The sequence below is a fragment of the Stegodyphus dumicola genome, chromosome 2, assembly GCF_044657685.1.
Source record: "Stegodyphus dumicola isolate Sdum_Otavi_A_Nest chromosome 2, ASM4465768v1".
Taxonomy (NCBI): domain Eukaryota; kingdom Metazoa; phylum Arthropoda; class Arachnida; order Araneae; family Eresidae; genus Stegodyphus; species Stegodyphus dumicola.
Window position 1 is genome coordinate 191527516 of NC_140769.1, and position 12473 is coordinate 191539988.

The 12473-nt window shown below is 35.3% G+C and overlaps 1 protein-coding gene across 4 annotated transcripts in view; it reads right to left on the reverse strand.

Annotated features, from left to right (window-relative positions):
- LOC118200638 (uncharacterized) overlaps positions 1 to 12473 on the reverse strand; it is a 122982-nt gene that overhangs the window by 24733 nt on the left and 85776 nt on the right. The window lies entirely within an intron of this gene.

A 12473-nucleotide genomic window follows, 5' to 3' on the forward strand; every position in this document is an offset into this window, starting at 1 on the left:
TTGATACTCTGAATATTCCCATGTTACACAGAAACTACAGAAGGGGTGGGAAGCCATTTTACCTTGATACCCATCAAACTTTAACAGCGATGCTAAAGGTTGCACAAAGTGATAGAATCTTCAGTCTAATTGTTCTGAAATTATTATTTAATTATTTTCTAAATAAAATTTTATTGTATTATAAACAAAAGTATACCAAAAATTTATACACGTGTTGTACAAAAGGACATGCAATTTAATGCGACTTTTGAATTTGTTTGAAAGTAGTCCAATATTTGGTTCCAGCTGCAAACTCCTAATCTGAGTTGATCTTCTAACTGAACCTCAGTTATTTGTTATCTTAATTAATTTTAAATTTATGTCATATACAAAAATGTTGATTTGAAACAGGACGTATATCCAAAATAGGAAAGAAAATGCTGTGCGTGGTCACACAAGTTGGGGCATTTAACTGTTCTTTTTCCATATTTCATTGGGCTTCTTTTGGGTATCAAAAAGAGATTTAAAATAATGTTATCTTCTCCCAACCAAATTAGTTCCATAGGTGCGTCTGAGACATCAAGCAGATGCAGTTCAAAAGCTAGTTGCATAAGAGCATGCTCTTCAAAATATGATAATTTATCCCTGTAGTCTTCGATTAAAGAATTGAAAAATGGCTTTATAATTACTGAAGTTTTGTGTTCATATTTTTGCTTTTTTAAGACTAGGAAATGTTAGCAAAGGAAGCAGGAAATGTTCTTCACATACATACGAATGAGAAGTTAGGTTATTTGAACATGGCAAAGCAAATGAGGGCTACCTGCATAAATGAAGCATAGCTGTTTCATAGTCATGTTACACATGGGAAAAACCATAAAAACAACAGCCCTTTCAACTGAGATTGAGCCCAGGTTGAACTCTCAGCATTCAGAAGTCCTAGCTACTCAATCACTAATCACTAGTGTGGTACCTAGCAGGAGAGTAAAGTTTTGAAAAATTCAATGTTTTTTAAAAGACTTGAGATTTTGGCACACATCATATGTATATACAGGGGTTGGACAAAAATATGGAAACACCTTTACATGTTTCTTTGCTTAATATGGTGTAGGAAACCCGTTGGCATCCAAAACAGCTTGCATTCTTCTCGGAATGGATAAATACAGTTCCTGTATGTTTGCCAAGGGAATATTATACCATTCTTCCTGCAAAACGGTGGCAAGTTCAGATAACGATGTTGGCGGTGGATAACGAGAACGCACTTTCCGTTCCAATGTAGACCACAAAGGTTCGATAATATTCAGGTCTGGTGACTGTGGTGGCCAGGAGAGATGGGAAAACTCATCCTTGTGCTGAGAAAACCAGTCCTGGACAATGTGAGCTGTGTGAACAAGGGCTTTGTCGTCTTGGAAGACACCATCACCATCAGGGAACAAAGTTTGTACCATGGGATGAACTTGATCGGAAAAAATGTTCACATAAGTCTTGGCAGTCATGTGCCCTGACACAGTTATCATGGGGCTAGCAGAGAACCACAATATGGCTGCCCAAACCATAACAGAACCCCCGCCATGTTTCACTCTTGGCAACAAGCAGTCTGTATTATAGGCTTGAGATGGCGTTCTCCAGACGCAAACTCGGCCAAAAGTGGGAAACAATGTGAAAGAAGACTCGTCAGACCATATTACTCGCTTCCACTGCTCTATAGTCCAGGCTTTATGATTTAAACACCACCTTTCCCTGTTACAGGCATTAGCATCACTGATGAGTGGCTTCTCAATTGCAGCACGGCCAGCAATTCCCTATTTATGAAGCTCCCTTCTAATTGTTTTGATACTCACAGGGCTCGGTAACACAACATTCATTTCAGCAGTAACTTTTGCAGCTGTGGTCTTCTTATTTTTCGTCACAATTGCCCTTAATGATCGTCTGTCACGATCACTCAGGACACACTTTCGTCCGCGCTGTGATTTAGCAGATGATGTTTTTCCGCTTTTCAAATATGCGGAATAAATCTTCAATACAGTACCTCTTGAAACACTAAACACCTCGGCTACCTTGCTTACGGAAGCACCTACCATACGTGCTCCAACAATTTGCCCACGTTCGAAGTCTGTTAACTCTGACATAATGCAATGACAACCTCACATAACAGTACTCCGACAACAACTGAACTGTTTAGTACATTTACGAAGTTGTATAGGTGGCGTCAGTAGTCAAAAACGCCACCTACATATTTCATTAAAATCAATTTTTTTTTTTGAAACATGCGTTTCACAAGGTGTTTCCATATTTTTGTCCATCCACTGCATTTTGTTTTACCTTGAAGGAATTGGCACACATCATATATATATATATATATATATATATATATATATATATATATTCTCTATTTGTGTAAAGCTAAAATAAAATTTTAATTTAATTAAGAAATTTTAATTTCAAAAATAAAAAATATCAAAAATAAAAATAAAATTTATTATTACTGCGAACTAATTTACATTATCATTTAAACTAATTATTCACTTATGCAATTTAATTTTTTGGAATAATATATTTTTCCATGGTTTTAGATATGTGCACTGAATTTACATATGCTCTTAGAATTTAAATGATACTGTAAATTAGTTTGTAGCAATAATAAATTTTATTTTTTTATATATATTTTTTATTTTTGCAAATAAAATTTCTTAATTAAATTTTAATTTTATTTTAGCTTTATACGAATAGAGAATATTTGTCAATTTAACTTTACTATATATATATATATATTATTGTTTTACCTTGAAGGAAAATATTGAAATCATTTTATTTATTATCATATCTGATGAAAATGCAGCATTTCTACAAAATTCAAAGAAATACGAAGGTTGGAACTTTAATAGTGGCAACACAGCTGAAAAAAACGCTACACAACAAAACCAAAGAATATTGCATATACCACAAGTAAAGTACATACCTACCTTACCTCTCAGCAAAAAGACTCGTCCTTCCTATGTCACGTGCATGCATAGTGACGCAAAGAACGGATCCTTGTATTAGCTCGTGGTCTAAAGTGTTGTCAGGATATTTTCAAAACAAGAACAACGATGTTGGATAAAAATTGAATGTGCCAGAGGTCGTACAGCACAACAGTGTCATCAAGGGCTTCAAGAGGCTAGCGGGGAATCTGCTTTGCCTTACAGAACCGTAGCAAGATAGGTGAAAGCATTCAATGAAGGATGCCAAAACGTGGCAGTCATGCTGAGGCCAGGTCGTCCGAGTTTCAGCGATGCAGACGTGCAAGCTGTTGCCGCACTAATGGACAGTGATTGCCGCCAAATGGTTCGTCAGCTGGCCGGACAAACAGCATTAGCATATACAACTGTGCTGCACATTCTGAAGGAATGCCTGTCCATGAGAAAAACTGCTTCACGATGGGTTCCACATCAATTGACGGAAATGCAGAAATGGCTACGATACAATGCTGCCCAAACCCACCTGGAACGCTATGAGCGCGAAGGAGATGCTTTTTTATGCCGTATCAGTATGCTGGATGAGACTTGGGCCCGATTGTACCAACCAGAACTGAAACGCCAATCAAACGAATGGTGTCATCATGGGTCACCACGGCATTCGAAATTTCATCAGAATCCCAGCAATGTGAAAGTTAGGGTGATTCTCGTGTACGACTGTGATGGTGTCATCTTAACGCATACTGTTCCCCCACAGCAGACCGTCACTGCGCAGTATTACTGCTCATTTTTGGAGCACAATCTCCGACCAGATTTGAGAAAAAAACGGCGACACTATCTGTAGAACGCTCCTCTCATTTTGCATGACAATGCTCGGCCACATGCAGGACAAGCAGTGACTGATTTGTTCAAGCGATGGGGCTGGGAAGTGCTTTACCATCCACCATACTCCCCAGATCTAAGCCCTTGTGACTATGACTTAATTCCTAAGACGAAGGAACCACTTCGTGGCACTCGCTTCCAAACTGTTCCTGAGATTCTTGCGGCAGTAGACCGGTCCATTCAAACTATCAACAAAACAGGCGCTGCTACAGGTATATGCAACTTCCACATCGTTGGAAACGGGTTGTACACAATGCTGGCGACTATACTGACGGACTGTAAAACATGGTGACATGAATCACTTTTGTATTCCTTGTAAATAAATAGTTGCCACTATTAAAGTTCCAACCCTCGTACGATTCTTTGCATGGCTTTCCCTCATTCTTGTAGAATGTCACAATTGTGCTTGTAAAGTTAAAACATTACTCAGCCCCTTGATAATCAGTGAAATTTGCATCAATAGGGCCAATCAGCAACATGTTTCATAATCTAATATAATCATATTTTGAAATTCCCAATGATGAACTGCATTAACTATAATGAAGTTAACAACTGCAATAACTTTATCCACAGGATCTTGTAAAATACAGTCAAAAGTCGTTAATCCGGACTCGTCGGGACTTCGGCGATTCCGGATTATCGATTTTTCCGGATTATAGATCATCAGTTTAAATCTCGTAAGATGGCATGCAGAAATTCTAAAATTAAAAATATGAAACCGTAATTTATGAAATAAAGAACAATTATGATCTAAAGGGTATCAAAATTTGCAAAAAGAAAAAGCTTAATATTTATTTGTTTACTTTAAACATTTCTTTCAATGTAAGTTGTTTAAGTTTTGCTTCGTTTCATGTGATAATACTTTCTCTTTAATTCTATTAAACAGACATAATTTCTTGTTCAGTTACAAAGTTCCGCTGTTCAAGTTCTATAATTGCTGTGTCGAGAACACCGACTAATTTGTCAATCGAAATTTTTTCGTTTTCACTAACCTCTGTCACTTTCTTCGCTATCGGAAGCGAATTATAATGACGAGGAACTTGTTTTAAATCATATCAAAGATGGAGCACATCGAGATGAAATACTAATTTGGCAAGGAATTATAAGCCAAATAAAATAAAAACATCTGCCCTGAAGATAAGGATAGTGCTGACAGATCAACTTCCAATTCATTACGCGCCCGCTGCGGCGTTCCCCCCGCCGAGCAGCATGAAATTGATTCGGATTTCAAAACATACTTTCGCTTTAGATTCTTTACATATTAACAAATATATATCAGAAATTCTATTTGATATAATTGAAAGTTTAAGATTACTTTTATAAAATTGCTCTTACAGTCTGCAAAAAATAATAAGCAGGATCCAATTCGAAAATTAAGGAACAACGCAATCATCAACATTAACTGAAATAGATAATTAGATAATTTTAGCTTATACGTCCATTATACATAAAATGCGCACATGAAAACGTATTCTGCACTTGCGCACACTCATATGCGCAGTCGTAAAAGGTCTTACGCGCACGCGTAAACGCCTATGCGCATGTGTCAACGCGGCGCATGCGCAGAAAGTTTTTAGTTTTGAGGTCCGGATTATAGATCATTCCGAATTATGGGTGTCCGAACTAACGACTTTTGACTGTAATTACTTTGGCACAAAGATTTTGCTGGCGCAATATACAATGCGATATTAACTTTCTTAGATTTGTATTTCCTTTTTTAATGAAGAAACTATCCTTCTTTCTTGCCTTGCATAGAAGGTGCACTAACTGTGCAAATACTGACCAAATTAACAGTACTTAGTTTTGATTTAATGACATATTCCTTTGAAGTTGTTCAAGTCCACGTATTTCTCCAGTTAAGTGTACCTAATGAGAGTACTTCCTCATAAAAATCTTTAGTTATCGGTACAAATAAAATATAATATTTGAGTTGAGAGCATTTTATCAGTACTTTCAATTAAAGCTAATGAAATTGTTCTGTTATGTTATGAGCTAATTCATGCTGTCTATCACTTACAGTTTTTTCTTGAAAGAACTAATTTTTTGTATTTGTTAACATTATCTAAACAGCTCACTGCTTCAACAAAGCATTCCTTTATTATTTCTACATCTCTAAGTAATTTACCTATTTTTCCAAGAATATGTGCTATTTTGTATGCAGCATTAACTGCAATAATATCCTTCTTTGTAAAAGTACTAAAAGCTATCTGTTGGTGGAGCTCAAAGTGCTGCTTGTCAAAATTTCCCTTTGAATTTAGCATATTATGTTGTTTTACTAATAATAAATAAATAAAATAATGTTGATTTACACTAGACTTTTTCAATTTTGTTATACCATATTACACAACAGACGTGAAATTTTATTTTTCACAGAGAAATAAAGAAAAACTTCAGTTCCTATTCTGCATTAAATGCTCTGTTTTCTTCACACAACTTTCTTCCTTTAGACATCATGGGTAATAAATGTATTCAGATGCAATCAGATGATAAATAATTGTGGCATGTTGCTGCATTCTCTGCTGTAGTCATAGCTCTGCTAAGATGTCAGGAACAGAACAATACTTCACTAGGCAGCCACTTTGGCTGTGAGCACAACTGCATATAAAATCAGTATCACATCTACTAGTTACCCTCAATAGCCTATCAAAAGAAACATTTCCATAAATGTTGGCTTTGATTAAGAACTCCAATTGGTTGACTTGGGTGAAAAACATGTTCTCTGGCAAAGAAACCAGAACGAGATACTGAGAAACTTCAAGAGTTACACATTGCTAGAGGTGATAACCCCATTATGCTTGCTTAAGCATTATTCTCTCTCTTTAATTTTCAAACTTGCAATGCAATACATATATAATTTTGCAATCTGATATGTACATTTGCAATGCAATATGTCTGCAAATTGTAAATAACAGGCAAGACTGGATTAAAAAAAACTTTAAAATGTTACATGCAACCTTAAAGCTATAGGTTTCCCCACCCTGCACTATACGCTTATAAACAACCATGCCTTCTCCAGCATTCAAACCCAAGCCCACAGATTCAGCAGCCAGAAACACTAACCACTATACCAATCATGGCAATGGGACAACAGTAAAAGCAAGATTTAATTGCTAAATGCTGTGTGATATGCTTATTTTGATGCTTCATTTAAGGCTATATATATATTGATAACATTACAGTCAAATTCATATTCTGTACTGATAACTAATTCCACAAAGAAACTAGATATAAGCATGGGCGAATATCCATAAAAGGGCAAGCAATGTAAAATATACAAACAAGAGATAAACCTCAAAAGGTGAGACTGCCTAGCAATATCATTCTAATCTGGATTGTAGTCCTCAAACAGATTAAACAAAGGACATCAGAAAAGCCAGAAAGAAAATTTGTAAAAGTTTTGTGAAATATTATTTGAATAGAACTTATTTTAAATTCGCATCAAATTTCTCTTTTATGACTCTATGAGTTCTACAGTTTTCACTCTTAATTTTAGTTTTGCAAAAGAGGAAATAGTCCTTCTACAAGTGTCAGCTATTTTGATCATTTTACTCGAGAAAGTTAATGTAGCAGGAATCAATTTCCTTCTTGGCAGACATGGAGCTCGTAAAGATCTCGGGTTTTTTACTTCTATTGAATACCTTGCAGTCTGAATTAATATCACAAGTCAACATGCATCTAAAATTCTTTTAGATTTTACTTTTTTAAATGTATTGATGTTTTTAGATATGATTTTAAAGGGTCTTTAGCACTTAGCTTTCTTGTCTTTTATCAGGTTTCATATATATGCGAGTTGTTCGCCGGCATATTTCCAACATCTTGGAGAGTTAAAATACCTAGCACCTCAGGTGGCCATGATCAAAGTTCAGAATCCTAAAGTTCAGAATCCAAAGATCTGATTGCAGGCTATAAAGTGTTTTACTGACTTTATAGCCTGCAATCAGATCTTAAGATGCAGCAAGTATTTTATGGAAAAATTTCTGTAACCCTCTTCAATATAGGGAAGTTAAAAAAAACAGGCAAGTTTTCTTCCTGACCATTTCTTTTTCTGGAGAAGAGCTTCACATTTCTGATAGAAATACGTATAACACTTCCACAAAAATACCTTTTTCAGCAGCGCCAGAAGAAAGCCCTTTAATAATGATCTTAATCGGAGTGTCACTTTTTCACACAAACTACCTCTCTTTTTTTAAAAAGTATGTTATTGCTTTATTGTCAGTAGCTTCAGCGTGAATATATAATTTAATGAAACATGAACGGGAGCATTCCAATGAAATTGCAGATGATATATTTAATGAATAAGTTCTTAATCTGTTTCCAGCTCATATTTCATCTGATGAAAATATAATTTTTCTTAAAACAGGAATCTCGGGAAAGTCAGAGCATCCTCTGTGACTTCTATCTGTTGTATCTCAATCTCCTGAGAAAAGACCAACTTTTTTACTCTGAAAAATTGAGCAATTTCACTTTCTACAGATTGGGGTAGCTATTTACCCCCTCCCTCTGGAAAAAAATCCAGCCTTTGTTGTTTCAGGTTACGGAGAGAAGGATTTACCTTCACTGGGTTAGATGAAGCAGTTTTCTTCTGCACTTTTCCATTTCAATTTCTTTTGGATTCTCTCTGGAAAAGACTTTATACAATTAAAAAGGAAACTTTTTTCCATCCAGGTAATGAACTTATTTTGCGGTCTATAAATCTATCAGCAACATCAATTTCAAATTTGATTACGAAGCTTTGTGAATACCTTTAACATTTCAAATCGGTAAGATTCAAGTCCCTTCTTCTGCTTGATTAAAAAGTATACGTTTTCATTATATCAACAGGAAAGTGAAGGGAAGATACTGTTTCAAACCCCACGTGAAAAAAATCATAAAGTAACTAAAAACAAAAAAAAAAAAAAAAAAGGTAAATCAACTCAGTATTGGTTGTGAAGCAAAATCCTCAAAGCTGTTCTACTGCAGTGCATAATAATGGGCTGTGCCTACCTTTTCTCAGGAGACAATCCTGATGCATGCTTCAACAAAATGCATCTCTTACACATGATGGTTAATGCCCAAGAGCATCTACACTCATCCTACATTTTAAATATCCTTTATGCAAGTTATTTAGATGGCAGAAAACTTATTAAATTAACAATTTTGCAACCTTATCTGTAAATAAAAAATATAGATCTATTTAAGTCTTATATCATTTATTTTCATATTGATAACTATAAAGGAAACAGTAAATTACAGTTTCCTTTATAGTTATCAATATGTGAAGCCTCCATATTCCCTTTCACTTAAATATAGTATTATGCTTCTATTTATTAAAACTAGTGAATAAAATACAAAATAAATGCAGTTTACTGCTAGAATAGTTCTTATGCAAGAAATCGCTCAATAGTTTTTAACAGTATTTCTGATCAACTCAGTGTAATATATATATAGCACAAAAACTGATTTAAATGTCAGAGTTATTACAGTCAAAAGTCGTTAATCCGGACACCCATAATCCGGAATGATCTATAACCCGGACCTCAAAGCTACAAACTTTATGCGCATGCATCAACACATAATGTGTTCATGCATGCGCGAAATACCTTTACGCATGCGCACGCGCATGCGTATAATGCATTTACGCATGTGCATTTAATGTATAGCGGACGGTATAAGCTGATGCAAAAGCAAAGTTTAAGTTGTAAAAATAAACTTTTAACAAGAGTAGCAATAGAAGCTCCCTGATGTTATCTGCTGTGCAGATATTGAACACAATAAAAGGTTTCAAACTTAACCAATTTATTAACAATATATATAAAAAATAAAAACACAAAGAATAAATTTAAACAATATCAGTAACTTAGAAATTATAATATAACCATCATTATCAAAAATTTCATATATCAAATAACATTTTACCTGGTCTCCAAAATACTGGCATTCAATACGCGAAAAACGTATCCTAAACAGAAATTATGCAGTCTCAAATGAAATTAGCTACACTGTCAATAGGTCCATGCTTAATGATCAAGAAAGCACCTGAAAATTAAATTAAGTCCTTGAGAGCATTTAAATCCGGCCTAACTCCGCTCACAGTAGTTGAACACAAGGAATCACAGCTCAAAAAATAAAACAACGCCACTAACTTATGTTAAATGCCACCTTCACGAAGAACATGGATGCCGCCCACGGCAGTCACTCACATTGTAGCCTCTTTTGAGAATTCAGGGAAAATCATCTTGTAGACTGGAACCAAGGAACTTATACGGGAAAAGTCATCTTGCAGACAGGAACCAAGGAACTTATTCCGGAAAAATCATCTCGTAGACTGGAACCAAGGAACTTATTCGGGAAAAGTCTTCTTGTAGACGGAAACCAAGGAACTTATTCAGGAAAAGTCATCTTGTAGATTGGAACCTCGGAACTTATCCCCGGACTGCACGCATCGCAAAACGTCTTTCAATAGGGGCTGGAAACCGCACACCCAAGAGCCAAGAAAGCAGGAACTAGAAGGAATGAGCCAGAGCGACGCGAGATACCTATACCAGAAGTAGGCATGACGTCATCTCACGGCAACCAATCAGCTATCAGCACGATTCGGCTTTTCAGATGACGTAACATAACGTTTCGTTTTTGCATCTTAATTAGGCTGAAACAGTCCATTCTCAACACAAACAGTGGCAGTGAAAAAAAAAGAAGTAGAAGTAACTACTATATCCCTTTAAAATAAGAACTAAGCCTAATAAATATTTCAAGGAGGAGAGATGATGCAGAAAAAGGGTTACAATAAGTCGTATTTTCCAACAAATGCCCCCCACATCATCATCTCCGTCCTGAAATAAAACTGAACGCCAGTATCTTTACAAAATTCAAAACAAGAATAAATAAATATCACAATTTCATCCAATTCAGAAGCATTTAGGAACATCTTATTCTATTTTTAAAAATTTTACCGTAACAAGAAAGTCCAACATGTTACAAAACAATACAAAGACATACGTATGATCATACATTCAATACATTTACCCAGGGCCCTGGTCAATCATACAACATTCTACACTATGCAGTTTTACATTACCTAATACTCATCATAATATGACTTATAACATATTATTTTCAACTAAACAAAACTCTTAATTTAAAATTACATACACACAAACACAAGTTTCACAAGAAAACTGTTCTACAAAATCTAATCAAGTTATGCTTAGTCAGCGGTTTTGTCATGGGATCAGCCAGATTATCTTTACTTGGAACATATTTTAGTTCAAAAATTTCCCTGTTCAATAGATCACGGATGAAAAATAGTTTTACATCTATATGTTTTGTCCTTGAGTTTCCACTGGGTGATTTTGTAAAACATATAGCAGCCATGTTATCCGCAAACAATATTTGTTTTGAAACATAGTTACTTGCAATTTTAAACCGAATGCATTCATCCAAAACGTTTTTAAACCAAACTAATTCTTTTGCTGATTCAGTCATGGAGATAAATTCAGCCTCCATAGAAGACTAACTCACTCCCCTTTCTTTAAATGTATGCCAAGATACAGGTGATTCTCCCAACAAAGCTATTTGTCCACCAATAGACACCATATCATCCCTGCTTGAAGCAAAATCCCAATCTGAATATATATTGAGCTTCAGTTCCTTGCATACCAGTTTAAGTTTGTAATGTCTGGTATTGGAAACGTATCCTAAAAGTTTAAGTAATCCTTCCCAGTGAAACTTACCAGGATTGCTTTGGAACTGAGAGAATATATTAACAGCATAAGCTATATCCGGATGAGTACGATTGCAAAGAAACGAGAGACATCCCAAAACAGTTCTATAAGGATAATTCATCATTTCAGTCGTTTCTTCTTGTGTACTGGGACTTTGAGACTGAGTATTTCACACCTTTAACTATTGGAAGGGAAGTAATTTGTATTTTAAAAGACTTGAATCAACTATGTCTTCTATATATAATTGCTGATGAATCAAAACACTATTGTTCTCATATTCAAATTCCACACCCAAAAGCTTTCTTGTTTTACCCAAAATGTTCAAATCAAAATGTGAATTCAGGACTTTTAATATCCTTTTAGCCTGAACTTCACTTATTCCAAACACAACAATATCATCAACATAAACCAACAGAATGACAAAATCTTTAAAACGATAAGACATTACACCACTCAAACTTAATAAACCCTAGGTTACATAGTGTTCTATCCAACTCGTAGTACCATAATCGCCCACTCTGATGCAGACCATACAATACTCTATCTAAACGACACACAAAATTTTCTTTATCTCGCTCTACAAAACCTTGAGGTTGGGACATGTAAATTTCCTCTGATAAAGGAGCGTAGAGATAGGCACTTTTTACGTCGCATTGTATATTTGCCCATCCAAGATGTGCAACTAAGAGAAAGAAAAAGAGCCTTATTACTGAAAAGTTAACTACAGAAGAGTAGGTTTCATCATAGGTATCGTATTTAATTTGCCGATAACCCTCAGCCAGTAAACGAGCTTTAAAACGAACAATGTTTCCAAATTCATCATGTTTAATGTTGAAAATCCACCTGCAACCTAGTGGAGTCTTGTCTTTAGGAAGTGGAACAAGATGCCATACCTTATGCTTTTGAATATTGGCCATTTCCTCTATCCATTTAAACTTTTCTGTGGATTTCATTGCCTGGT